Consider the following 26,475-nt stretch of genomic DNA (forward strand, 5'->3'; position numbering starts at 1 on the left):
ATTACTGAATAGGTGATAAATATCAAACCACCAGTGGTCCAACCATTAGTATTCCAACTGATCACGACAACAGGTGTCTCATAGTCTCCTGTGTGAAGGAAGCCCTACTGAGCATGTGCAACAAATGGCCATAAGCAGTTATTAGAACTGTGGACGCACATGCTCAGTAACTCTTTATTCAAAATTGGGACTTTGGACCACCCATTTTTTTGTTGGTCAATAAGTAAATCCTCTATAAGTCATGGTTATGATCAGTGACTCCAGATTAGCACTAGTTTTAATGGCTATGTTCACACACAGCGTTTTTGCTGCACTTTTATTGCTTGAAGAATCAGCCCTATTGTGTATGTGAGGTTGGTGTAGTCTGAAACCCAACTCCTGTATCATCAGACGGTCAGTATTCTCTCTTTCCCCTCTACTTTGTAGTGCAATCCTGCTTCACCAAAGCGAAGCTGCAATCAGTTAGTCCAGCTTAGCTCTGCTTCTTCACATTGGCTGCTGAGTATAAGCACAAGCCCAGCAGGACCTATCTACATGGGACCTGCTCAGGCCAATGGCAGCAGTGTTGGATTTTCGGAGGTCAGCAGCTGTTTGATACCTCTCAGTAAGACACACACATAGCCAGGAGTGTCACAGCTCGCTGATGGATCACTGGAAGGAGTCTTTTCTTAATTTTATTTTGTTTACATACAATGCACCGACAGATACCAAAAAAGGAATTGGTGCAAGAACGAGCTCGGCACAGGAGCGCACATTAAATCCAAAGGAAGGGCGCAGTCCTGAGAAAATCTCCCAGCTGCCGGCTGCTGTGCACTGAGCCCTGGAAGTATGTGACTGAAACGCGCTGTGCCCTCCCTGAGACCACTGGCGAATGTGGAAATCTGTCATGATGAGACGCCAGGGAGATGGTGTTGGGTAGGCTGCGCTTCCAGAAGCTGGAGATACAGTACCTAAATGGTGCAGACATGCCATCAATGGCCTCTGTTGTCCAGGAGATAATATAGGACTGGAGGCTGCTGCACACAGTGAAGGAGACCAGCGATGCAGTCTCTTGGTAGTAAAAAACGTGTAAAACGTGTGATTCTGCCTGTGTTTTTAATGAGTTTTTGATTCTTTTTTCCCATGCATTAGAATGCCTGAAGAAAGCTGCAAAAACACTGAAAGAATTGACATGCTTCAAATCTTTGAGGAAAAAAAAAGCATCTAGTGAATGACATTTCAGAAATCTCATTCACTTAAATGGGACAGTAAAATGCTACGGGTTTTTTTTTTTTTGCAGGAAAAATGCAGCAACATAAAACTTCAGAACATACCTTAAATCAATGTACAGTTAAAGATGTGAAATATAACTACTATAATAATACTCCTATGTGCAAGAATATAACTGCTATAATTCTGCCCTTATGTACAGGAATGTAACTACTATAATAATGTACAAGAATATAACTACTATAATACTGCTCCTATGTACAAGAATATAACTACTATAATACTGCCCCCTATGTACAAGAATATAACTACTATAATACTGCCCCTATGTACAAGAATATAACTACTATAATATTGCTCCTATGTACATGAATATAACTACTATAATACTGCTCCTATGTACAAGAACATAACTACTATAATAGTGCTCCCTATGTGCAAGAATATAACTACTATAATACTGCTCCTATGTACAAGAATATAACTACTGCCCCTAAGTACAGGAATATAACTCCTATAATGCTGCCTCCTATGTACAAGAATATAACTACTATAATACTGCTCCTATGTACAAGAATATAACAACTATAATACTGCCACTATGTACAAGAATATAACTGCTATTGGAGCGCCCCCAGACACAGGGCCACGCGTTTCGGTACCGGGCCTCTCTGGTTCGGTTCTGAGGCTGTCACGGTGGCTAGACCCGGTCCCCGACCCTGCTAAGGGGCGTCCAATGAAAGTAGTGGAACAGTCTGTCAGGGGTTCGTGATGCCACCTGTGGTGTTCGGTCAGGGTGACCGACGCTGCTGTGGGGTCTGCTGGGGTGATGGAATGGCAGCTGGATGGTATACCTTCCCACAGGTGAAGTATGTCCCCAGGGCTTCCCAGTAAGGTGGATGGTGATGGTGTGAGGTGCAGTCAATAACGAGGACACAAGGTTGCAGTCTCTTTACCTCTTTACTGAAGGCTTCAGGATCCTCAATCCAGAGTACGTTTAACAGGGCTCTCAGAGACCGGCCGGTCCGATGGGCACATCCAGAGTTTCCCTCGCAGATGGAAATCGTTACCTACCAATAGCGCCTGTGTGTTGTAGTCCTATCCTGCTGAGCATTCGGAATAGTCCTCACAACTGCTGTTCTCGTTCATTCGTTCTCTACAGCTCTCTCTCTCGTTCTTTGGTTCCAGATGTTACTAGTTTCTAACGTCCCCCAGGTATGTTTTGGCTAGGACGCCACCCGTATGACGGGAAGGCTTGGAGGTCTTCCGGGACCCTAGAGATGCCCCTCTCCCAATGTTGCCCCCTATGTCTTCGTAGGTGTAGTAAGGTAGACAGCCAGCCTATGACTAACTGTCCAGCGGAGTTTGAAGTAAGGCCTGAAGTCAGTTACTCCTACGGTGTTCCGGCCACCGACTACACGCCTCAGTAAGATGTTGCCTCTCTCTCTCTCGGCACGACTCTTACTGGCTCTCCTTTGTGCTTGATCTCGTTTCTACGTTTCCACAATATCCTTCCCTTCATGTCTCTTCCTTAGGATAATGCCGCAGGGTGTGCAGGCGCGGTTCCGTTACGTTCTGTTCTGTTCGCTAGGCACCTGCCAGGTTCCCATGCCTGACAGGGGCCCCCCTGTGCCTTCTCCCTGCAACACCCCCTGCCACGGGATGTTGCCTGGTTCCAACCCAGTCAGCTTCTCTCTAACTTCCTCCCCAGCCCCTAGTTTTACCAGTGTGAGGAGTGGCCCAATAAATAAAGCCTTTTTCTCCCCCTAGTGGCCGGAGTGTGAAGTGTAATGTGTTCTAGTGATACCTGGTCAGGAAAACTCCTTAGTGCCATCAGACGTACCGCTGCTCCCCTTAGCGGCAGAGCGCCATACTGCAACGACCAGGTCTCTGGGGCGCTGCACTCCCCCCGGTTAAATCCAGTACTCCTGGACTGGGAAGAAGAACAACAATATAATACAACAAAAGACATACAAATTTTTGGAATGCTTAGAACAAGTAAATAGAATAGGTGCTTCCCTTTATGGGAGGTAAGGACACTTGAACGTTACAAACAAAAACAAGATTAAATATTTTTAAATAACATTTTTGACTATAAATAACTCTCAGTACCCAGCCGGGTATTCTACTAAGTGCAAACTCTGAACAATAAGTTAACTTTTCCTTTAAGGGCGTACACGCTGAACCCACTAAAGGCCTACCATAAAATGCTATATAACTCAACTTCTCTTTCCGTTCCAACTTCACCAATGCAGGACCGCCTAGCTCCTTGGCTGAGCCTACTGTCATTGTGCCGACCATCTTTCTACATCTCTCAGGAGGACTCTCTCTCTAACCCCTACGGGTTTACTTCAAGCTTTCCCGTCCTCAATCTTTATTAACATTATCAAACTTTCTAAATTTTAACATTATTAACGTTCAACTTTTATTAGAGCAGGACCGCCTAGCTCCTTGGCTGGGCCTACTGTCATTGTACCGACCACCTTTCTACATCTCTCAGGAAGACTCTCTCTCTAACCCCTACGGGTTCACTTCAAACTTTCCTGTCCTTAATCTTTATTAACATTATTAAACTATCTAAATTCTTCAACATTATCAACGTTTCAACCTTTATCAAAGTAATCATCAAACATTCCCTTTAAGAGGGACCCAAGTCTCTGGTGCAGACTCTCTTTCAGCAGCAAGTTCGCAATCAGCAAGTCCTTATGCATCAGGTCTTCGCAAAGTCTTCTTCGACTTATAAAACCAGTAGGGAGCACCTTTAAGAAGGTGCAAACTATTTACAAAGCAGTTCTGAATCATTCACCGTCCATGATCCGGCAGTCTTTAATACAATGATGAACGTGGTGTAACAATAGAAAAACAATGGAAAACAATAGGGATCCCGGGTAAACGAAGGGATCCCTAGGAGTTAACCCTGGACGGGTTGAAGGTAGCAGCAGGAACACAATGAACTATGTACATATTTCGGATCTTCGAGGTTTAGTGCTGCGATGCTGATGACCGGGACAGCTCCGCCAGCAGCAGTGGGCGGGGCCATCCCGCCGGGTACACATGGGCACTCGGCGTGGTCACAGGAGATTCTGGGCTCAAAACGGGAGTCTGTGTGGCAATGGTCCTGGACCCCCTAGCGGCCGAGGTGTCAACCACTCCGGAGGCCGAGCTTCCTGCCACCACCGTAGTGGTAGTGTCCACGGTGCATGTAGTGGTCTTCATGATGGTGCAGGTGGGGGTCACCACTGTGGTCTCCGTGATGGTCACGGTTCGGTCACAAAGGGGCACCCTCGCTACGGGGGACGGCCTTTCCGGCGCCCTGCTTGGTGAGGGCATGGAGCCTGGCTGCTTGTGTACGTTGAGGGCGAACCATCCCCTCTCTCCGAAGTGCCGGGTGTAGGTCACTTCGTCCCCCTTGTACAGATCCCGATCCAGGTGGCCTTCCCTGAGATGGGACTCCACATCTCTCCGGTTGACGAAGACCTCGGAGTATAGATCCGGCTCCTTGATGAAGCCCCATCCCCCACGGAGCCTGAACTCTACAACGGTGCCCTGCCTGCGCGGGGCCTGGTGGGTGGTGCGGTCCTTACGGGCCCGGTCTTTCACTGTGAGATCCTGCCGGTAATGGGCTTCTCGCTAGGCCTGGTGCTGTCTCTCCTTCTCCTCCCACTGCTGATCCAGCTGGGCCTGGCACTGCTCCCAGCTAAGAGCCTCCACCATCTCTCCCTCCTGCGTCTTCACCCCGGTGAACCCCATGATGTTCGACCCCGGGTTCACCCAGCGGCACACCGTACACTCCGCGTAGACCTCGCCCGGCATGGTAAGCGGCGAGATCGGGGCCTTTAAGAATTGCTCCATGCCCGTGGGTTGGTCCCATTGTGGAAGGCGCTGAAGTCTATGGGTCCCAGGGAGAGGGGGCGCCGCGACTGGGCCTATTAGCAGGTCTTCCGCGACCAGAGTGGAATCGGCGGACTCACCGGTTGATGCAGCTTCCTCCGGTGTGGCCGACTCCAATGGTGGTGACACATCCAGAGTCGGGAGTTCCTCAGTTGGTACCTCTTTGCACGAGGCCTCGGTCTCCAGCCGCCACTGAAGTAGCTGCTCCACAAGGTCTTCCATGTCACCCTGCAAGAGACCGGTCCCAGGCGTAAGGCTCTGGCTGTTATGCTCATCCGGGTAGCTGGGGGAGCCCTCTGCTTCGACCCCGCAGTCTGGGTCCAAGCGGTCAGCCATGGCGTCCTCCACGTGGGTCGCCTCCTGGTCTCTTTCCCGCTCTCTTCTTCGTGGGCGGTTTCGTTTCTTGTTCCTCCGCCCCCCATTGAGAATCAGGAGGCGGATCTCGGCTGCTGACAGACACTTCCTCAAGGTGCAGAAATATTTAGACTGGGCGGCCATTTTCGTTCGCGCTCTCCAGTTCTTCTACACCCACTTCCACGCCCTTCTTCTTCTCCTGCGCTCCTCGTGGCGCGGCAATGGCGGCAGTTTTTGGTGGGAATCTTGCGCCAATAGCAATGCACAGTTCTTGCAATAAATCACAATTCCAACACGTTTCAATTACAGTTCCAAGGCACACATGACCCAATTCTTCAGGCTTAAGTACGATCCTGTTCAGGGACGCCAAGTTGGAGCGTCCCAAACACAGGGCCATGCGTTTCGGCACCGGGCCTCTCTGGTTCAGTTCTGAGGCTGTCACGGTGGCTAGACCCGGTCCGCGACCCTGCTAAGAGGCGTCCAATGAAGGTAGTGAAACAGTCTGTCAGGAGTTCGTGACACCACCTGTGGTGTTCGGTCAGGGTGACCGACGCTGCTGTGGGGTCCGCTGGGGTGATGGAGTGGCAGCTGGATGATATACCTTCCCACAGGTGAAGTATGTCCCCAGGGCTTCCCAGTAAGGTAGATGGTAATGGTGTGAGGTGCAGTCAATAACGAGGACACAAGGTTGCAGTCTCTTTACCTCTTTACTGAAGGCTTCAATATCCTCAGTCCAGAGCACGATCAACCGGGCTATCAGAGACCGGCCGGTCCGATGGGCACATCCAGAGTTTCCCTCGCAGATGGAAATCGTTGCCTACCAATAGCGCCTGTGTGTTGTAGTCCTACCCTGCTGAGCATTCGGAATAGTCCTCACAACTGCTGCTCTCGTTCGTTCGTTCTCTACAGCTTTCTCTCTCTCTTTCTCGTTCTTTGGTTCCAGATGTTGCTAGTTTCTAACGTCCCCCAGATATGTTATGGCTAGGATGCCACCCGTTTGACGGGAAGGCTTGGAGGTCTTCCGGGACCCTAGAGACGCCCCTCTCCAAATGTTGCCCCCTATGTCTTCGTAGGTGTAGAAGGTAGACAGCCAACCTATGATCAACTGTCCAGCGGAATTTGAAGTAAGGCCTGAAGTCAGTTACTCCTACGGTCATCCGGCCACCGACTACGCGCCTCAGTAAGATGTTGCCTTCCTCTCTCGGCATGACTCTTACTGGCTCTCCTTTGTGCTGATCTCGTTTACACTGTTCCACAATATTCTTCCCTTCATGTCTCTTCCTTAGGATAATGCCGCAGGGTGTGCAGGCGCGGTTCCGTTACGTTCTGTTCGCTAGGCACCTGCCAGGTTCCCACGCCTGACAGGGACCCCCCTGTGCCTTCTCCCTGCAACACCCCCTGCCACGGGATGTTGCCTGGTTCCAACCCAGTCAGCTTCTGACTAACTTCCTCCCCAGCCCCTAGTTTTACCAGTGTGAGGAGTGGCCAAATAAATAAAGCCTTTTTCTCCCCCTAGTGGCCGGAGTGTGAAGTGTAATGTGTTCTAGTGATACCTGGTCAGGAGAACTCCTTAGTGCCATCAGACATACCGCTGCTCCCCTTAGCGGCAGAGCGCCATACTGCAACGACCAGGTCTCTGGAGCGCTGCACTCCCTCCTTGTCCTTTTCCCGCTCTCTCCTTCGTGGGCGGTTTCGTTTTCTTTGTCTCCGCCCTCCACTGAGGATCAGGAGGCGGATCTCGGCCGCTGACGGACACGTTGTCAAGGCACAGAAATATTTAGACTGGGCAACCATTATCTTTCGCGCTCTCCAGCTTACTCACGCCCACTTCCATGCCCTTCTCCTTCTCTTGCGCTCCTCGTGGCACTGCAATGGCGGCAGTTTTGGCTGGAATCTTGCGGTAGACAGCAATACACAGTCCTTGCAACAAATCACAGTCCAATATGTTTCAATCACAGTTCCAAGGTACACATGACCCAATTCTTCAGGCTTAAGTAGGATCCTGTTCGTGACGCCAAGTTGGAGCGCCCCCAGACACAGGACCACGCGTTTCGGTACCGGGCATCTCTGGTTCGGTTCTGAAGCTGTCACGGTGGCTAGACCCGGTCCGCGACCCTGCTAAGGGGCGTCCAATGAAAGTAGTGGAACAGTCTGTCAGGGGTTCGTGACGCCACCTATGGTGTTCGGTCAGGGTGACCGACGCTGCTGTGGGGTCCGCTGGAGTGATGGAATGGCAGCTGGATGGTATACCTTCCCACAGGTGAAGTATGTCCCCAGGGCTTCCCAGTAAGGTGGATGGTGATGGTGTGAGGTGCAGTCAATAACGAGGACACAAGGTTGCAGTCTCTTTACCTCTTTACTGAAGGCTTCAGGATCCTCAATCCAGAGTACGTTTAACAGGGCTCTCAGAGACCGGCCGGTCCGATGGGCACATCCAGAGTTTCCCTCGCAGATGGAAATCGTTGCCTACCAATAGCGTCTGTGTGTTGTAGTCCTATCCTGCTGAGCATTCAGAAAAGTCCTCACAACTGCTGTTCTCGTTCGTTCTCTACAGCTCTCTCTCGTTCTTTGGTTCCAGATGTTACTAGTTTCTAACGTCCCCCAGGTATGTTTTGGCTAGGACGCCACCCGTATGACGGGAAGACTTGGAGGTCTTCCGGGACCCTAGAGACGCCCCTCTCCCAATGTTGCCCCCTATGTCTTCGTAGGTGTAGTAAGGTAGACAGCCAGCCTATGACTAATTGTCCAGCGGAGTTTGAAGTAAGGCCTGAAGTCAGTTACTCCTACGGTGTTCCGGCCACCGACTACGCGCCTCAGTAAGATGTTGCCTCTCTCTCTCTCGGCACGACTATATTGGCTCTCCTTTGTGCTTGATCTCGTTTACACATTTCCACAATATCCTTCCCTTCGTGTCTCTTCCTTAGGATACCGCCGCAGGGTGTGCAGGCGCGGTTCCATTACGTTCTGTTCTGTACTGTTCGCTAGGCACCTGTCAGGTTCCCACGCCTGACAGGGGCCCCCCTGTGCCTTCTCCCTGCAACACTCCCTGCCACGGGATGTTGCCTGGTTCCAACCCAGTCAGCTTCTCTCTAACTTCCTCCCCAGCCCCTAGTTTTACCAGTGTGAGGAGTGGCCCAATAAATAAAGCCTTTTTCTCCCCCTAGTGGCCGGAGTGTGAAGTGTAATGTGTTCTAGTGATACCTGGTCAGGAGAACTCCTTAGTGCCATCAGACGTACGGCTGCTCCCCTTAGCGGCAGAGCGCCATACTGCAACGACCAGGTCTCTGGGGCACTGCACTATAATACTGCCCCTATGTACAAGAATATAAGTACTATAATACTGCTCCTATGTTCAAGAATATAACTACTATAATACTGCTCCTATGTACAAGAAAATAACTACTATAATACTGCTCATATGTACATGAACATAACTACTATAATACTGCTCCTATGTACAAGAACATAACTACTATAATACTGCTCCCTATGTACAAGAATATAACTACTATAATACAGTCCCCTATGTACAATAATATAACTACTATTATACTGCCCCTAAGAACAGGAATATAACTCCTATAATACTGCCTCCTATGTACAAGAATATAACTACTATAATACTGCCTCCTATGTACAAGAATATAACTACTATAATACTGCTCCTATGTACAAGAATATAACTACTATAATACTGCTCCTATGTACAAGAATATAACTACTATAATACTGCTCCTATGTACAAGAATATAACTACTATAATACTGCCTCCTATGTACAAGATTATAACTACTACAATACTGCTCCTATGTACAAAAATATAACTACTATAATACTGCTCCCTATGTACAAGATTATAACTGCTACTAGATGGTGGCCCGATTCTAACGCATCGGGTATTCTAGAATATGTATGTATGTATGTATATAGCAGCCACATAGTATATAGCACAGGCCATTTAGTATACAGGTGCCATGTAGTATATAGCAAATACGATGTGGCCTGTGCTATATACTATGTGGTTGCTATATACAAACATACATACATATTGTAGAATACCCGATGCATTAATACAGGCCACGCAATATATAACACAGCCCAAACAGTATATAACACAGCCCACGTACCATATAACACAGCCCACGCAGTATATAACAGCCACGCAGTATATAACACAGGCGACGTAATATATAACACAGGCCACGCAGTATATAACACTGGCCACATAATATATAACAAAGGCCACGCAGTATATAACACTGGCCACGTAATATATAGCACAGCACACGCAATATATAACACTGGCCAGGTAGTATATAGCAGCCCCGCGGTATATTACACAGCCCACGCAGTATATAACACTGGCCACGTAATATATAACACAGCCCACACAGTATATAACACTGGCCACGTAATATATAGCACAGCACACACAGTATATAACACTGGCCAGGTAGTATGTAGCAGCCACGCGGTATATTACACAGCCCACATAGTATATAACACTGGCCATGTAATATATAGCACAGCCCACGCAGTACATAACACAGCCCACATAGCATCTAACACTGGCCAGGTAGTATATAGCAGCCACGCGGTATATTACACAGTCCACGTAGTATATAGCAGTGTGGGCACCATATCCCTGTTAAAAAAATAATTAAACCACAGGGAAACTAAAATATATGCTTCAGTGGGAGGAGGACCTGGGTCTTACCATGCCTGTAGAAACTTGGCGTGCCTGCTGCGATACACTATCAAAAGGCAGTCATCAGACATCGCTAACAGAAACATCACTGAAAGTACTGCATAGAACATATTATGTTCCTACAAAACTCCATGCCATGTTTCCTCACATTTCGGAAAATTGTTTTAGAGGTTGTAATACACCAGGTGGTATGTTACACATTTGGTGGAAGTGCCCAGTCGTTGAGGCTCTATGGCGTGAGACCAAGTCGATTATTGAACAGATTTCTGGTAAATCGATCCCAATGGATCCTACAGTATTCTTGCTAGGTAAGAAATATCCTGGGTTCTCAAAGAGTATACATAAATTGGTGAACACTATATGTATGGCAACCAAGATCCACATAGCTGCCAAATGGAGAACACCATCGTTGTCCATCTCACTGGTTAAAGATAGAGTGAATTTAATCCTAATGTATGAACGAATTCAAGCCACCAGGAATGATGAATGGAACATTTTTTTAAAGATCTGGAGTCCCTGGCTAGACCTCGACTTTGGAGCCCACTTAGCTCAGGCCATCTCACTATCTCCGTAAATAACTATGCGAGTAGTATATTGATCTTGGTTACATAAACTGTGAAATGTATTGTCAGAAGAACTAGGAGAACCTCCTTATTTGTCGAAATCCACTTGACCATGTGTGCTTCTTTCCAATTAGTGTCTACGCGAGACTTGATATTGTACTATATCATTTCATTACCTCCGAAGTTATAGCTATAAGTATGCCGACAGCAATGACGTCCCCAAACCTGTTGTTTCTTCCCTTTGTCCATGTCTATGTTGTTACCATTATGTTCTTTATTATCTGTTTGATTCTGTTTGAGTTAATTTGACTCAAGTATTACGTGCCAATAATTTGCATATTTCTTCCACATGGAACAACATTTGTGCACTGTTATGTTACGTTATATGTTCAAAAATCTGAATAAACATATTGAAACTAAAAAAATAATTAAAATAAAAAATAGTTATATACTCACCTGCCGAGATCCAATCCAGCGAAGCTGTGGCGCATTCGAAACACCAATTGTAGCATAGCGCCTACTACGTGTCTTGGGGGACACTCGCTTGGCACGGGATTAACGCACTCAGGCACGGATTTCTTATAAAACAGAGTCTTTTAGGTTTATTTCACACGACATAAAGCACATCCTCAGGAACTTGACAACAGCTTGAACACCATCTGGACATATTCAACTTCACCACAGTTCGTCTCTGACCCCGGTCAGCATAAGACACGGACCTCGTCCGTTACCTGCTGGCGACCTTCACATGTTCCTAGACACCTCTTGGCCTCAGAGGTGCCCCATACACAATGTCTCTCTCTCTTTACCAGTTGCCATGGGTTACCATACAGTTCATGTCACAACACAAGCACCAACAGTCTATGGTACCTTACGGGACCTCCTGCTCCACCTGCTGACTCCTTGTCAGTCCTCTTGGAAAGCTGCCTCACAGGAATCACCAACTTGCCTGTGCGGCATATCTTAGTCAGTCCAGACCCACCGAAGGACGGTAGCTTCCCCAAAAGTTCCACTGTGCGCTTTTCAGGGATCCGGTCCTACTCCCAGGACCTCCCAACACACAAGCGTGTGGCCTGTTCAGGTGCTATTCAGGACTTCGTCCAACACCCCAGGCATGTGACCTGTCCGGGTGCTATTCAGGATCGTAGTCCAACACCCCAGGCCACCAGGTCTGAAGCTCCACCATGTGCTCTTCAGGAAGCCTCCTCCCAGGTCTTCCAGCACAGGCTTCAAACAGGAAACTCACAGCCACCCATGTGACCCACACCCTGGTCACATTATATATCCATAACAACTCCCCTGAGTGGGAGTGTGGGTGTGTGTGGCTAGTTTGTCCCGCCCATCTCACACAACTAGCCTAGTAAGTCTCCCTTACAACAGGAGGGAAGCCTTGATGACAGTCAGCCATTGTCTGCTCAGGGAAGTCTCCGGGACGAGGTGGCGGATGAAGAGGAGGAGGAGGATGATGGGGATGAATATTTATGGGAGGAGGATGCTTCTCAGGGGGCAATAGAAACTGGTGGCATTGCAGGGTCAGGTACAGGGTTTTTGCGGGCCACAAGTGATGTAGATTTTCAAGAAAGTGCTCCTCAACCCAGCACAAGCAGTGAATTGGCACCTGGAACTTTGGCCCACATGCAGAGTATGCCTTGCGTATCCTAAAACGGGACCCCCGCATTATCAAAATGATGACCGATGACGATTACTGGTTGGCCTGCCTCCTGGATCCACGATACAAAGGAAAATTGCAAAATATAATGCCACATGAGAACCTTGAGCAAATATTGGCTACGAAACAAGCAACTCTTGTAGACCGTTTGGTTCAGGCATTCCCAGCACACAGCGGCGGTGACGGTTCTTACACGAGCCGTAGGGGGCAACATGGCAGACGTGTTAGAGGTGCACAAAGCCAAAGTGGCATTGGACAGAGGGGATTTATGACCAGGTTGTGGCGTGATTTTGCAATGACCGCAGACACAACAGGTACTGCTGCATCGATTCAAAGTGACAGGAGACAGCATTTGTCCACTATGGTTATCAACTATTTTTCCTCCCTTATTGATGTTCTCCCTCACAGGTCATTCCCCTTTGATTACTGGGTATCTAAACTAGACACCTGGCCTGAATTGGCAGAATATGCATTACAGGAGCTCGCTTGCCCAGCTGCTAGTGTGCTATCAGAAATAGTCTTCAGTGCTGCTGGTTCAATACTGACCGAAAAAATGACATGTCTGGCTTCCCGAAATGTTGATGATCTAACCTTCATTAAAATGAAGCAATCATGGATTTCAAATTATTTTGCCCCACCTTCCCCTGCTGACACGTAGCTTGCCAGAAAAATTTCTTGTTTTTGGCCTCCTCTTACTGACTGCTCCAATTCCGCCATTTGCAGGTGCCAAATGTCCACCATAGGCCATTTGTATACCTCCCTAAATGGGCAGACTCCCCCCACAGGGCCGTGGTCACAACTTGGCGCAAGCACCCGTGCGAGTGCCATTTGCCTGGACAGGTGGGTGTGCCCACTCTGGGGCGACGCCACTGACACAGGGTCCCTCATAGTACAATGAAGTGTCTCTGACGGTGGTGGTGCACAACCAACGTCAGACACACCATCGTAATATGAGGAGCCCTGTGCCAGTACCGCCGCCCACGAGAGAGTGTTCCCCCCAGCTCGAACTGTGCTCTACCACTTGCAAAACTTACCTCTCCCTGCCCCACCACTGTGTAGTCTGTGCTGTTAAATCCTTAAATGGCACTGCCATTACAAATTTGTTGCAATGATAGATGATAGTAAAAATATACAGGTGCCCTGGCCTCCATTTAATCCCCTTAATACTTTGCGCCAACTACCACTGTCTGCAACTCTGCAGAGGAGCCCACCCCTGTACCTCGTAATGCCACCAGTTTATTTATGAACAATTCCTTGGCAGACATTTAGCCCACTAAAGTATTTTGGCCTACTAAGTGTGTCAGCCACTTATAACAGTTGTCCTCCGCTGAACAAAGCTATGCCACCTGTGTACTCCTGTTACCAATTGTGAACTGCATGTAGCCTGCTTACTTATTTGTGCCTAGTAACTGTGTCAGCCTCTCATAACAGTTGTCCTCCCACGCTGAACCAAGCTAGGCCGCCTGGTTGTTCGTGCTAGCAGTTTCGAACTGCATTTAGCCACCTTTTTTTACTTTAGGCCTCTGTCTGTCTGTCTGTCTGTCTGTCTGCACCACACATTACAACTGTCCCCCGCAGAAAAAAGCTAGGCCGCCTGGTAATTCCTGCTAGCAGTTTCGAACTGCATTTAGCCACCTTTTTTTTATTTTAGGCCTCTGTCTGTCTGTCTCTCTGCGCCACACATTACAACTGTCCCCCGCTGAAACAAGCTAAGCCGCCTGGTTATTCCTGCTAGCAGTTTCGAACTGCATTTAGCCAACTTTTTTTATTTTAGGCCTCTGTCTGTCTGTCTGTCTGCCTGCGCCACACATTGCAACTGTCCCCCGCAGAAAAAAGCTAGGCCGCCTGGTTAACGAAATCGTTGTGTGTGACAGCGACCAACGATCAGGCCCCTGCTGGGAGATCGTTGGTCGCTGGGGAAAGTCCAGCACTTTATTTTGTCGCTGGATCTCCCGCTGACATCGCTGGATCGGCGTGTGTGACGCCGATCCAGCGATGTCTTCACTGGTAACCAGGGTAAATATCAGGTTACTAAGCGCAGGGCCGCGCTTAGTAACCCGATGTTTACCCTGGTTACCGTTGTAAATGTAAAAAAAAAACACTACATACTTACATTCCCGGTGTCTGGTCATGTCCCCCACCGTCAGCTTCCCGCACTGACTGGTGAGCGCCGGCCAGCCGTAAAGCACAGCACAGCGGTGACGTCACCGCTGTACTTTACGGCTGGCGCTCAGTCAGTGTGGGAAGCTGAAGGCGAGGGACATGACCAGACACCGGGAATGTAAGTATGTAGTGTTTTTTTTTTTACATTTACAACGGTAACCAGGGTAAACATCGGGTTACTAAGCGTGGCCCTGCGCTTAGTAACCCGATGTTTACCCTGGTTACCCGGGGACTTCGGGATCGTTGGTCGCTGGAGAGCTGTCTGTGTGACAGCTCTCCAGCGACCAAACAGCGACGCTGCAGCGATCGACATCGTTGTCGGTATTGCTGCAGCGTCGATTAGTGTGACGGTACCTTTAGTCAAGTTCAAGGTAAACAATCAACATATCGCTCTGTTGACACAATTGCGGAAGAGGAGGGTGTGATTCTCACAGATTACCCTGTAGAGTTTCTTAACTCTTTGAATCCCACTGGGATGCCTCCTCATGAACTAAAGATGAAACCAGGAGCTGAAGTTATACTCCTGCGTGATCTTAACAGAGAGCGTGGCCTTTGTAATGGCACAAGGCTTTATGTGAAAAGCTTAAAAGCAAACGTTATTCATGCCGCTGCTTTAAATGGAAAAGCAAAGGGTCAGACAGTTCTTATTCCAAGAATTTACCTGTTTTCCAAAGATAAAAACTTGCCAGTCCAGATGCGACGGCGTCAGTTTCCTGTCATGTTGGCTTTTGCAATGACCATCAATAAATCTCAGGGACAGTCCTTGGATATTGTAGGAATTTATTTGCCTCTCCCAGTGTTTTCACACGGGCAAGTATATGTGGCTTTCTCCAGAAAAAGGAAAAGCCAACAAATAAGGGTCAAAATATTTGAGACACAGAAGCAAGGTAAACTTATTCCTAATGTTGACAAATGGTTTACTGTCAACTGTGTGTACAAAAAAAGCCAAAAAATTTTGTACACAAAAGCGGGACTAAAGGTACCGTCACACTCAGCAACTTTGCAACGAGAACGACAACGATCCGTGACGTTGCAGCGTCCTGGATAGCGATCTCGTTGTGTTTGGCACGCAGCAGCAATCTGGATCCCGCTGTGCCATCACTGGTCGGAGCTAGAAGTCCAGAACTTTATTTCGTTGCCAGGTCGGCGTGTATCGTCATGTTTGACATCAAAAGCAACAACGCCAGCAACGAGCATAGGGCCCCTAGATGTGTGTCGGATCGGTACACTCCGGCTGTTTGATATGGAGCTAACAACCAGCGAGAACGATAAGTGAGTCGCCGTTACGTCACTGGATCGCTCCTGCATCGTTCTGGAGTTGCTGTGTTTGACGTCTCTACAGCGACCTAAACAGCGACGCTCCAGCGATCTAGTTTAGGTCGGCTTGTTGTCTATATCGCTGCAGCGTCGCTGAGTGTGACGGTACCTTAACTCCTAGCCGTGGTCTAAAGACCAAACATTGGGCTTGGGCAGGGCCTTGGGGGCAGATCCCAAGTGCGCTCAACCATGTGAAATAGCTTACGTTCAGGAATATTGAGGAATAGGGCTATGGGATAGCTCTACCTGTTCACTTTCTTCATGGATAGCCCTATCGGTTAGCTCTACCCAAACAGTATTAACTACAGAGCTTTTTCATACACAAGGTAGCAGTGGCAGGAGAGGTACACCAGGTATTTATGTTTGCTATTAGTCTGCACATACGCCAGTCTGGTGCGTGAGTACTCCCCATTGCGAGGTCAGTCTGCTGCGTGGTTGCACCCCATTGCGTGGTTCGTAATCACAGCGCGCGCTTGAACGGCGCGCAATCACTTATAATTATTAATATGTTTGGACTTCAGTGATTCAGCAGGGCAAAACAGGACCAGAATTTTTTCCCTAATTTTATACCTAACTTTGGGGCTGGGCAGGCCTTGCATTCAATGCACAGGCAAACAGTATGAGAGTACCAAATTACTAGTAATGGGAACATTGATTTCAGGTGGCCATCCTGTACGTGTCTTCAAAGGGGTATTGGGGTGCGTCTAAATTTTGGGCAGCCCTGCCACTCACTACATACACAATAACATAATAGGAGACCCACTGTTTAATAATGGGAATTGGGAACAACAAAGCATAGCCGGCTGATGGCTCTCTAAGAATAGAGAAGGCCAACTTCTGGTCCTTTAAGAATAGTAAGGGCCGCCTGATGGCCCTATAAAAATAGGCTTTGTGACTTTCAGAGTCCCCCCTTCATAAATTAAACAGGATGTGTCTGATGATGTGTCACACACCACATGACCAGATAAGGTTGCAAAATGTTAAAATGACGTTTCCTAGTGAATGCATTTGTATTGGTTGAAAGCAATGCTAAAGTTGAAAAACGCATCAGAAAAAGCTACATGTGACCATAGCCCAAGTGGTGGAGGAGAATTTTTGTTTTGAGTTATTTATTTTGCCTTATATACAAATCATTACCCTTGAAAGGATGTTCCTTAACATATTTCCGAGGAAAATCCATTTTGGTTTCGTTTTTGTATGTTTTATTGTGAGTCTGTAAAAGTGGCATAAGACTCTGACAACATTGTTCACAGCACTGACCTTGGAGTCAGAAATGCTTCCAGGGGTCTTCCCAATGATGTTCCCGTGTCATTTGAGTACTGTTCCCATCGATTTCCGCAGTTCATAGACCCTCTAAAGACCCCCCCGGGGGAAACATGGCAAAAATGCTCAATTTTCCCTTAGACTTATATTGGGCTAATTACTCGCATTACAATATGCTCGACCCGAGCAACGAGCACCTGAGCATTTTAGTGCTTGCCTATCACTAGTTATATTCTTTACCATAGGGGCATTATTATTGTAGTTATATTCTTGTACATAGGAAGCAGTATTATAGTAGTTATATTCTTGCATATAGGAGGCAGTATTATAGTAGTTTTATTCTTGTGTATAGGAGCAGTATTATAGTAGTCTTATTCTTATACATATTAACAGTATTATAGTAGTTATATTCTTGTATATAGGGGCAGTATTATAGTATATATATTCTTGCATATAGGAGCAGTATTATAGTAATGATATTCAAAGGGGACCGTATTATAGTAGTTAGATTCTTGTACATAGGGGCACTATTATAGTAGTTGTATTCTTGTACATAGGAGGCAGTATTATAGTAGTTTCTTTCTTATACTGTACGTACATAGGAGCAGTATTATAGTAGATATATTCTTATATATACGAACTGTATTATAGTTTTTATATTCTTGTACAGATGGGGCAGTAGTATAGTAGTTATACACTTGTACATAGGGGCAGTATTATTATATTAGTTATATTCTTGTTCATAGGGGCAGTCTTATAGTAGTTATATTCTTCTACATAGGGGACAGTATTATGGTAGTTATATTCTTGTACATAGGGGCAGTATTATAGAAGTTATATTCTTGTAAATAAGGGACAGTATTATAGGAGTTATATTTTTCTACATAGATAGCAGAAACATAGTATTTCCATTGTAAATAGGGTCTAAAGAATTATCAAAGCTCTGCAAAACATACTATAAAATGTCTATAATACTGCCCTATGTACAATAATATAACTACTATGACACTACCCAATTGTACAAGAGTATACAGTAACTGACTATTGAAGGGTTAGCCAAGCAGCAGACAGATGATCCAGGTGGAGCTATTTTTAAGAATAGCCAAAATAATAAAAATACTTCTGGAGATGGTATCAACACATCTCACTGACCAGGAGGTCATCCATTGTGGACTACACTAATCACAAATAATCACCCTAATCCCCACGATAACAATTCCAGTCCTTTTAACAGGCTCCAATCCAGTGATAAGCCTATGGGTCAGTAGCGGAGTGCGTAATAAACCTTCCAGCCCTTTTGCTTATTGGCCCAGGATCTTATGGAGTGTTTTTCCAAAAAAGTCAAGAAAGGTCCAAGAAATCTGTTAAATCCAATCTACCTCCAGCTCATAGCAAAGAAGCCCATCTCTAGCCAGTCTGGCAGGGTTGTTTATTCAATGAAACCTCCTGCAGAGTATTACAATTATACACAGCCCTTCACCCTCATAATCTTTAGGACTTGTGACTTTATCAGGTGATTATTGACTCTATGTAGAAGGGTCAAATATTTTATGACTTTTTCACTGAGAGGTGTTGGGTGGGGGTTGCTGGCTGGCAATTTTTGTTCAGGGGGAAGCCCCAAGTATTGTCCCATGAGTGGCACGCCCCATCTTTAGGCTTAGGTCTCGTGTAGCACTTGGTTAGAAATTAATCACAAATGGTTTACTTCTAGTTAATGGCTGTACAATTTCTGCAAAATGATGCAGCCACTAACAATAAGAAACCAATTTGCACAGGATTTTTAACTTTACATAGAAAAATGCTGCTTTTTTCAGCAACAACAATTAGCCATCCATCCTTGGAGTCTTGGCGGTTTCTTAATCTGTTGACGATCAACTTTTTGGGCCACACCAAGCACAACCGCCCAGACACTGATCAGAGAGGTGACTGTTTTTCTTCACCATAAATCTCCCATTTAAGAAGAGCCCACATGTTTTCAGTAGAGTTTAGGTTAGGTAAGGAAGGGGCTGTGTCATTATTCTTTCACCTTTAAGTCCTTTACTGGCACCACGCAGTGGAGACTTTGATGCTGAGATGGAGCACTGTCCTTCATAAAAATCATGGTTTTCTTGTAAGCTGCTGACTTTTATCCTGGACCACTGGTTGAAGAAATGACTTCTAAATAAAAACTGGAAGAAGGTTTGGGAGTTGATATTGAATCCATCTTCAACCTTAAAAGGTCCAACTATCTTATTTTTAATAATATTATCCCATGGCAGTACCCCACCTCCACCTCACTGGTGTCTGAGTGGAAGTGGAGGTCTGTTGTCATTACTGATCCAGCCACAGGCCCATCCATCTGGTTCCTCAAGAGTTTTTATCTGTCTCCAGATATTTCTTGGCTCAGTTTTGACATATCACCTTGTGTGTCTTCTAGTGATGGTCTGGTTTCAGCCTTATCTCAGCCATATCTCTGAGCACTGAACCACTTGTACTTCTGGGCCTCCAGGGAGGTTGCAGTTCTGAAACATGACAACACTGGAGGATAATGGCTACCTGGTCGCTTCATGCTTGATTCTTCTCAGATCTTAGGCAGGCAATGTGTTTTTTTTCGTTGATACGTCTTTTGCGAACCTGTTGACTATTTGCAACAAAACATTTGATGGTTTTGTGATCGCGCCCCAATATCTCAGTAATTTCAAAAGTGTTGCATCCACTTAGAAGTACAAGAATATAACTACCGAGGGTGGGCTGGGCCAGGGGTAAAAGGGACATATACCCCCCCCCCCGGCAGCTTCCCCTGCAGCTATGAAGGGCTGCTTGTCGGCCTGTTTCTTCTTCGGCAGTGACATCACTTTAGCCGACATGTCCGCACACATAGAGTAATGTGCGTACGGACCCGAACACAAAATTAAGGTTGCATTGTTAGCCCTGCTGCTTCACAGCTAGCCAACACAGTCGCACAGTACCCTGTGTGTGCGGCCGTGTCTGCTAAAGTGATGGCACGAAGCGCACTCTGCACGGCCACCTTCTCAGCAGAGAGCTGAACTGGAGACAAGCTGGGGGAAGGGGAGCCAAGTGTGTTACAGTCTTCCCCATATAAAAGGAAATGTAATATGTCTGTATGTGTGCTTATACAGTATAAGTATCAAATATAAATAGTAAAGCCGCACCCTATAATGGCAATGTCTCTATGGACAGCAGAGTGCACGTCCTCACCAGGGGATCCATCCCAGTAGGTAAATCCAGAAGCACATGAAGAAAAGGACAGCACCACAGCAATTGTGAAAAGACAGCTCCAAAGTTTATTCTGCCATCTGCAACGTTTCGGTCCGTGGACCTTTTTCAAGCTTATACAGTATGTCTGTGTGTATATCTGTTTATACGTATTTTTTTGTAAATGCCTTCAAATATCTATATGACTATATGTGCATAAGGGGTATCATTTCTCCTTGTGGAGAGTGGCATACCATCTCTGGCTTGTCAAGGTAACGAGGCTTATTCGCCGTGCATCACATTGTGAAGTGGAGGGATAACTAAGATAAGCCCCCCTGCACATGTGATAGCCGTCTGTTGGCCTAAAGTCACCCCAACCCGTGACGTAGGGGTGACGCTCACGGTGTGAATCGTGACAAATTGGTGGCAGCGGTCAATTTGTCACGATTCACACCGTGACCGTCACCCCTACGTCACGGATCGGGGTGACTTTAGGCCAACAGACGGCTATCACATGTGCAGGGGGGCTTATCTTAGTTATCCCTCCACTCCACAATGTGATGAAAAAACACACACAAGGCTATGGACCTCTTAGTTTACAGCAGGGGCTTATTCTAGGTATCCCACTGCTCTTCAATATACCACGAACTGCAGGGATTTATGTATATCCCGCTTACAGTTCCACTTAACACTTGCAGCTCTCTGGCGCCCCCTTACTCTCAGGTCAGATTAGGTACTGCACCCTGGGTAATTAGTCGCCAGAAAGGCTGCCTGCTATGTACTGGCTAATGGGCACGCTGCAGCGACGCAATAAACTACTCCCGCTCAGGCAGGAACAATAATTATCAATGCCGCAGTCGCTACAACAACACCCAACTACCCAGTACAAAACGTATGCTGCCACCAGCTTCGATTAAACGGGTCCAAAGCTAACCCAAAAACAGTAGCGTAATTCCCTTCAGGAGACTTAGGGTACGTTTAGAGCATGGAGAAAAAAACTAGTATTATATAATATACCCCACAAAATTTAGGCAGTGCTTTATCAAAATATTTTACAAAGATGTTACAAATGAGACAATTGCAAATATGTACAAGGTAATTATAACATAAACGGATTACAGGAGAAAAGATAACACTCACAGGTTTTCAAAGCATTGCAGGCAACCAGGCTAGTGGAGTTTCCATAATCCCAGTTCATTGGACGTGCTCAGGGCTCTCCAGGAAAAAGACAAGAAGTGACTGCTGGGATCTGGGCAGACAGTTATAGCTTCAGCCTGTGACATCCCAGAAAGGGGTTGGATCACCTCGTCCCTCCTACCTCTTCAGTTAACTAATTTTACCCTAACTTTTATCTAATTTCTATAACTCCGCTACAAAACATGTCATAGTCATAACAAACCCAGCATTCATCTCGGATTAACGTGGGCATTCTAATGAGATCAAATATGTCCTATCTGTGATGCATATTTACAGAGAAATCCCTACTTCTTTACCAGATGGAGTTAGAAACCTGTGTTTAGAGTGATGGGTAGATCCACCGAGCGAGATTAAGAATATATATTTTCGTGTTTTTAACTTAAATGGTTTGCCTAATATCTTACAATAATGGAACAAAGGACTTCCATGAATTTTGGAGCCACTTTTCCAGTTCTAGCTGGTCACTTTCCACTGCAGGGATGCCGGTCGTAAATACCTTTGCTCTCAGAGCTAGAAGCAATAAACTCCTCTTCCCCCATACCTTGGAAAGGAAAGCTCTTGGCTGAGTGAAAGGGATGACTCGTTAAAGAGCTGGTTGTGACTTGTAGGATCGCTACTTCCAACAGGTGGCACTATAGAGTTTAAGTCCTCTTTTTCTCAGAAGAGGCAATTTGCATATTTAATTTCCCAGAGGAGCATTGCATGGCGAATAAGCCTCTTTACCTTGACAAGCCAGAGATGGTATGTCACTCTCCACAAGGAGAAATGATACCCCTTAGACCCCAGTCCAGAGCCTCTCACCTAGCCAAATCAGTTCTCATGCTTTGCACTGATGAGGGCCAACAGCCCGAAACACCGTGTCTGCGAATTGAGATACTGATTTGGCTTTAACCCTAAGTCATATTGCATGACTCGTTAAAGAGTTGATTGTGACTTGTAGGATCGCTACTTCCAACAGGTGGCGCTATAGAGTTTAAGTCCTCTTTTTCTCAGAAGAGGCAATTTGCATATACAGTATGTGCATATACAGTTTTGCTCAAAAGTTTACGTACCCCAGCAGAACTTTTGCTTTGTTGGCCATTTTTCAAAGAATATGAATGATAACAACAAACCTCTTTCTCCACTCATGGTTAGTGGTTGGGTGAAACCATTTATTGTCAAACTACTATGTTTTCTCTTTTAAATCATAATGACAACACAAAACATCCAAATTACCCTGATCAAAAGTTTACATACCCCATTTCTTAATACCGTGTATTGCCCCCTCTAACATCAATGACAGCTTGAAGTCTTTTGTGGTAGTTGTGGATGAGGTTCTTTATTTTCTGAGATGGTAAAGCTGACCACTGTTCTTGGCAAGAAGCCTCCAGTTCCTGTAAATTCGTAGGCAGTCTAGCATGAACTGCACGCTTGAGATCTCCCCAGAGTGACTCAATCATATTGAGGTTGGGAGACTGAGATGGCCACTACAGAAACTTCACTTTGTTCTGCTGTAGCCAATAACAGGTCGACTTGGCCTTGTGTTTTGGATCGTTGTCATGTTGGAACATCCAAGTACGTCGCATGTGCAGCATCCGGGTTGATGATTGCAAATGTACCTCCAGTGTTTGCTGATAACGTGCTGCATTCATCTTTCCTTCAACTTTGACCAAGCTTCCTGTGCCTTTGTAGCTCACACCCCCCCAAAACATCAGTGATCCACCTCCATGCTTTACAGTAGGAATGGTGTTCCTTTCATCATAGCTCTCGTTGACCTCTCTCCAAATCTAACGTTTATGATTGTGGACAAAAATTTTGGTCTCAGTCATCACTCCAAACTACCATGTTCCAGAAGGTTTGAGGCTTGTCTCTGCGCTGTTTTGCGTGTTGTAGGCGAGATACTTTGTGGCATTTGCGCAGTAATAGCTTTCTTCTGGCGACTCGACCATGCAGTCCATTTTTCAAGTGCCTCCTTATTGTGCTTCTTGAAACAGCCACACCGCTAGTTTTCAGAGAGTCCAGTATTGCAGCTGATGTTATTTGTGGGTTTTTCTTTGCATCCCGAGCAATTTTTCTGGCAGTTGTGGACGAGATTTTTGTTGGTCTACCTGACCGTGGTTTTCTTTTTACAAATCCCCTAATTTTCCATTTGTTAATCACAGTTTGAATGCTGCTGACTGGCATTATCAATTCCTTGGATATCTTTTTGTATCCCTTTCCTGTTTTATACAGTTCAACTACCTTTTCCTGTAGATCCATTAACAATTATTTTGCTTTCCCCATGACTCACAATCCAGAAACGTCAGTGGCTGGATGAAAGATGCAAGAGTCTGTCTGGATCCCAGAAACTCACTCAGCTTTTATGCACACACACTAATTACAAGCAAACGGGTCACAGATGAGGATGTTACCTTTAGTAGCTATTCAAACCCATTTGTGTCAACTTCTGTGCATGTTATCAGGCCCAAATCACCAGGGTATATGAATTCTTGATCAGGGTCATTTGGATGTTTTGGGTTGTCATTATGATTTAAGAAGAGAAAACACAGTAGTTTGACAATAAATGGCTTTAACCACCACTATTAGTGGAGAAATTAAACATTTGCTTTACAGACATTACTTACACTGTCATCATTGGGACTCATAATCTAAATTTACTATCTGTATGTTTTTGTAGTGTGGGTAGAAAAATAATTACTGGAAGTAAACCCTTGCAATCAAGGATAGAACATACAAACTCTTTGCAGATGCTGTCCTTGGTGGGGTTGTAACTGCCAATGTTTTGACGCGGACGTTTCTGTGGTTGGAAGACAATCACTGCGATTCAAACTGTGTGCCTCACTGCTGCGTTGGGGAAAACCACTGTCAGGCTATGTGCACACGTTCAGTTTTTTTCGCATTTTTTCACGCTAAAAACGCTATAAAAACTCATTAAAAACGCATATATTATGCATTCTATCATTTAGAATGCATTCTGCATGTTTTGTGCACGTGGAAAAAAACGCATCGCGGTAAGAAAATGAGCATGTTCATAATTTTTGCGGATTTTCTGCGTTTTTCCCGCAATTCTATGCATTTGGGGAAAAACGCACAAAAAAAGCACCAAAAAACGCGTCAAAAACGTGGTAAAATCGCTGTAAAAACGCATGCGGATTTCTGGCAGAAATGTCTGATTTTTGTCAGGAAAATTTCTGCAAGAAATCCTGACGTGTGCACATACCCTCAAGGTTGTCTTCCAGCATGTTTTGATACTGTAGCATGGGTGCGTCCCTTATCAGGGGGGGAGCAACTGGCAAAATTTACTTTTGTATTGTGGCTAGAAAAAACTGGCAACCCAGTAGTCAGCATTATTTTGAATCATAACTATAATGGTAACAATCGTGTTGCAGATAGTGCTGCAAGAAGGCGCTCATGGGTCGGTCTCTTTCATGAGGTCCAACTCCACAGTGTGTTGATGGTGGTATAACACTCAAGCTTTCTTCCTCCATCCCAGTAGAGGGAATCATTATCGTCTTATCTCCTAACTGTTGCGCATCCATCACCTCTTATTTCTCATCCTTTTCATGGTCCTTCTCCATTTGTTCCTCCCATGGCAAACGTCTGTGAGATGACAGACCTGAACTTACAGATATTGTTAACCCTAAAGGTATTCTCCTCTGCTTCCTCCTCTTCCCCAAGGACCACCACCACCCACTGCTCACCCACACTGTTTAAAGTGTGCTCCAGCATGTAGATGACAGTAACAGGGATGCTAATGAAGGCATCATCACGGCTAACCAGCTTAGTAGCCATTAAGAAAATGTACAGAAGGGAGCAGAGGTCCTTCATCTGTATCCAGTACGCAAGTGTGAATTGCACCACGTTCATACTGCGTTTTGCCAGGTTATGAAAAATGTAATTCTGCACCAGGTCTCGCTGCTGCTGCCACAGTCACTGCAACATGTGCAAAGTTTAATTCTATGGTGTGATCATATCACATATCAACTGGTTAACTGGTAGTCAAAAAGATCTCTATACCAACTGTAGTAGAATGGTGGAAGTCAGCATGACAGTGGTTTCTGCAGAAGCGCATCCAGTCTAAGACAGTGGTGGAGGAATTGCTGTACCATTAGGTTGAGGATGCGAGCTATGCAAGGCACGTGTGTAAGGTTGGCCATGCGTAGGGCCGCCACCAGGTTTGCACCATTATTGCACACGGCCTTCTCTGGCTCAAGGTTGAGTGTAGAGAGCCATTGCTCAAGCTCGGCATGGATAGTGGATCGCCCCCATGGGACTGTGGGGTACTTGGTACCGGGTCCTGCGGTTCACAGGGAGATGTCACGATGGCTGACCCGGCCCGTGGCCCTGGGACGTCCGTGTAAAAGGGAAAGATCTTTAAAGGGATATAGTTTGTGTTCGTGATGCCACCTGTGGTATTCGGTCAGGGTGACCGACACTGCTTTAAGGGGGTCCGCTGGGGTGATGTTATGACACCTAGATGGTATACCTTCCCACAGGTGAAGTATATCCCCAGGGCTTCCCGGTGTATAGATGGTGGTATGGTGAGAGGCAAAGAGAATAACGAGGACACAAGGTTGCAGTCGCTTTACCTTTACTGAAGACTTCAGCATCCACAGTCCAAGGCAGCAGATCACAGGGCAGGCAGAGTCCGGCCAGTTTGGAGGCAAGTCCAGAGTCCCCTTTTCAAGGTGGAAATCAGTAGCCTTCCCTTGCACTGCAGTGTTGTAGTTCCTTACTGCCTAAGGCTTCACATAAGGTCCTCACAGATGTAATGTCTTTCTCTCTGTCCCCTGTTGTGAATTCTGTGGCTGAATTCACTCCTGTGGTCACAAGTGGTACTGCAGCTTCTGAGCTTCCTCCCTCAGGTGTTCTGGTGAGCTCGTTAACTGCTTCATTACTTAACTCCGCCTGATGCTGCTATCCTTGCTCCTTGTCAATGTTTCAGTGTTGGATCTGAGCTTCTCCTG

This window comes from Ranitomeya imitator, chromosome 2 (assembly GCF_032444005.1).
Source record: "Ranitomeya imitator isolate aRanImi1 chromosome 2, aRanImi1.pri, whole genome shotgun sequence".
NCBI classification, from domain to species: Eukaryota; Metazoa; Chordata; class Amphibia; order Anura; family Dendrobatidae; genus Ranitomeya; species Ranitomeya imitator.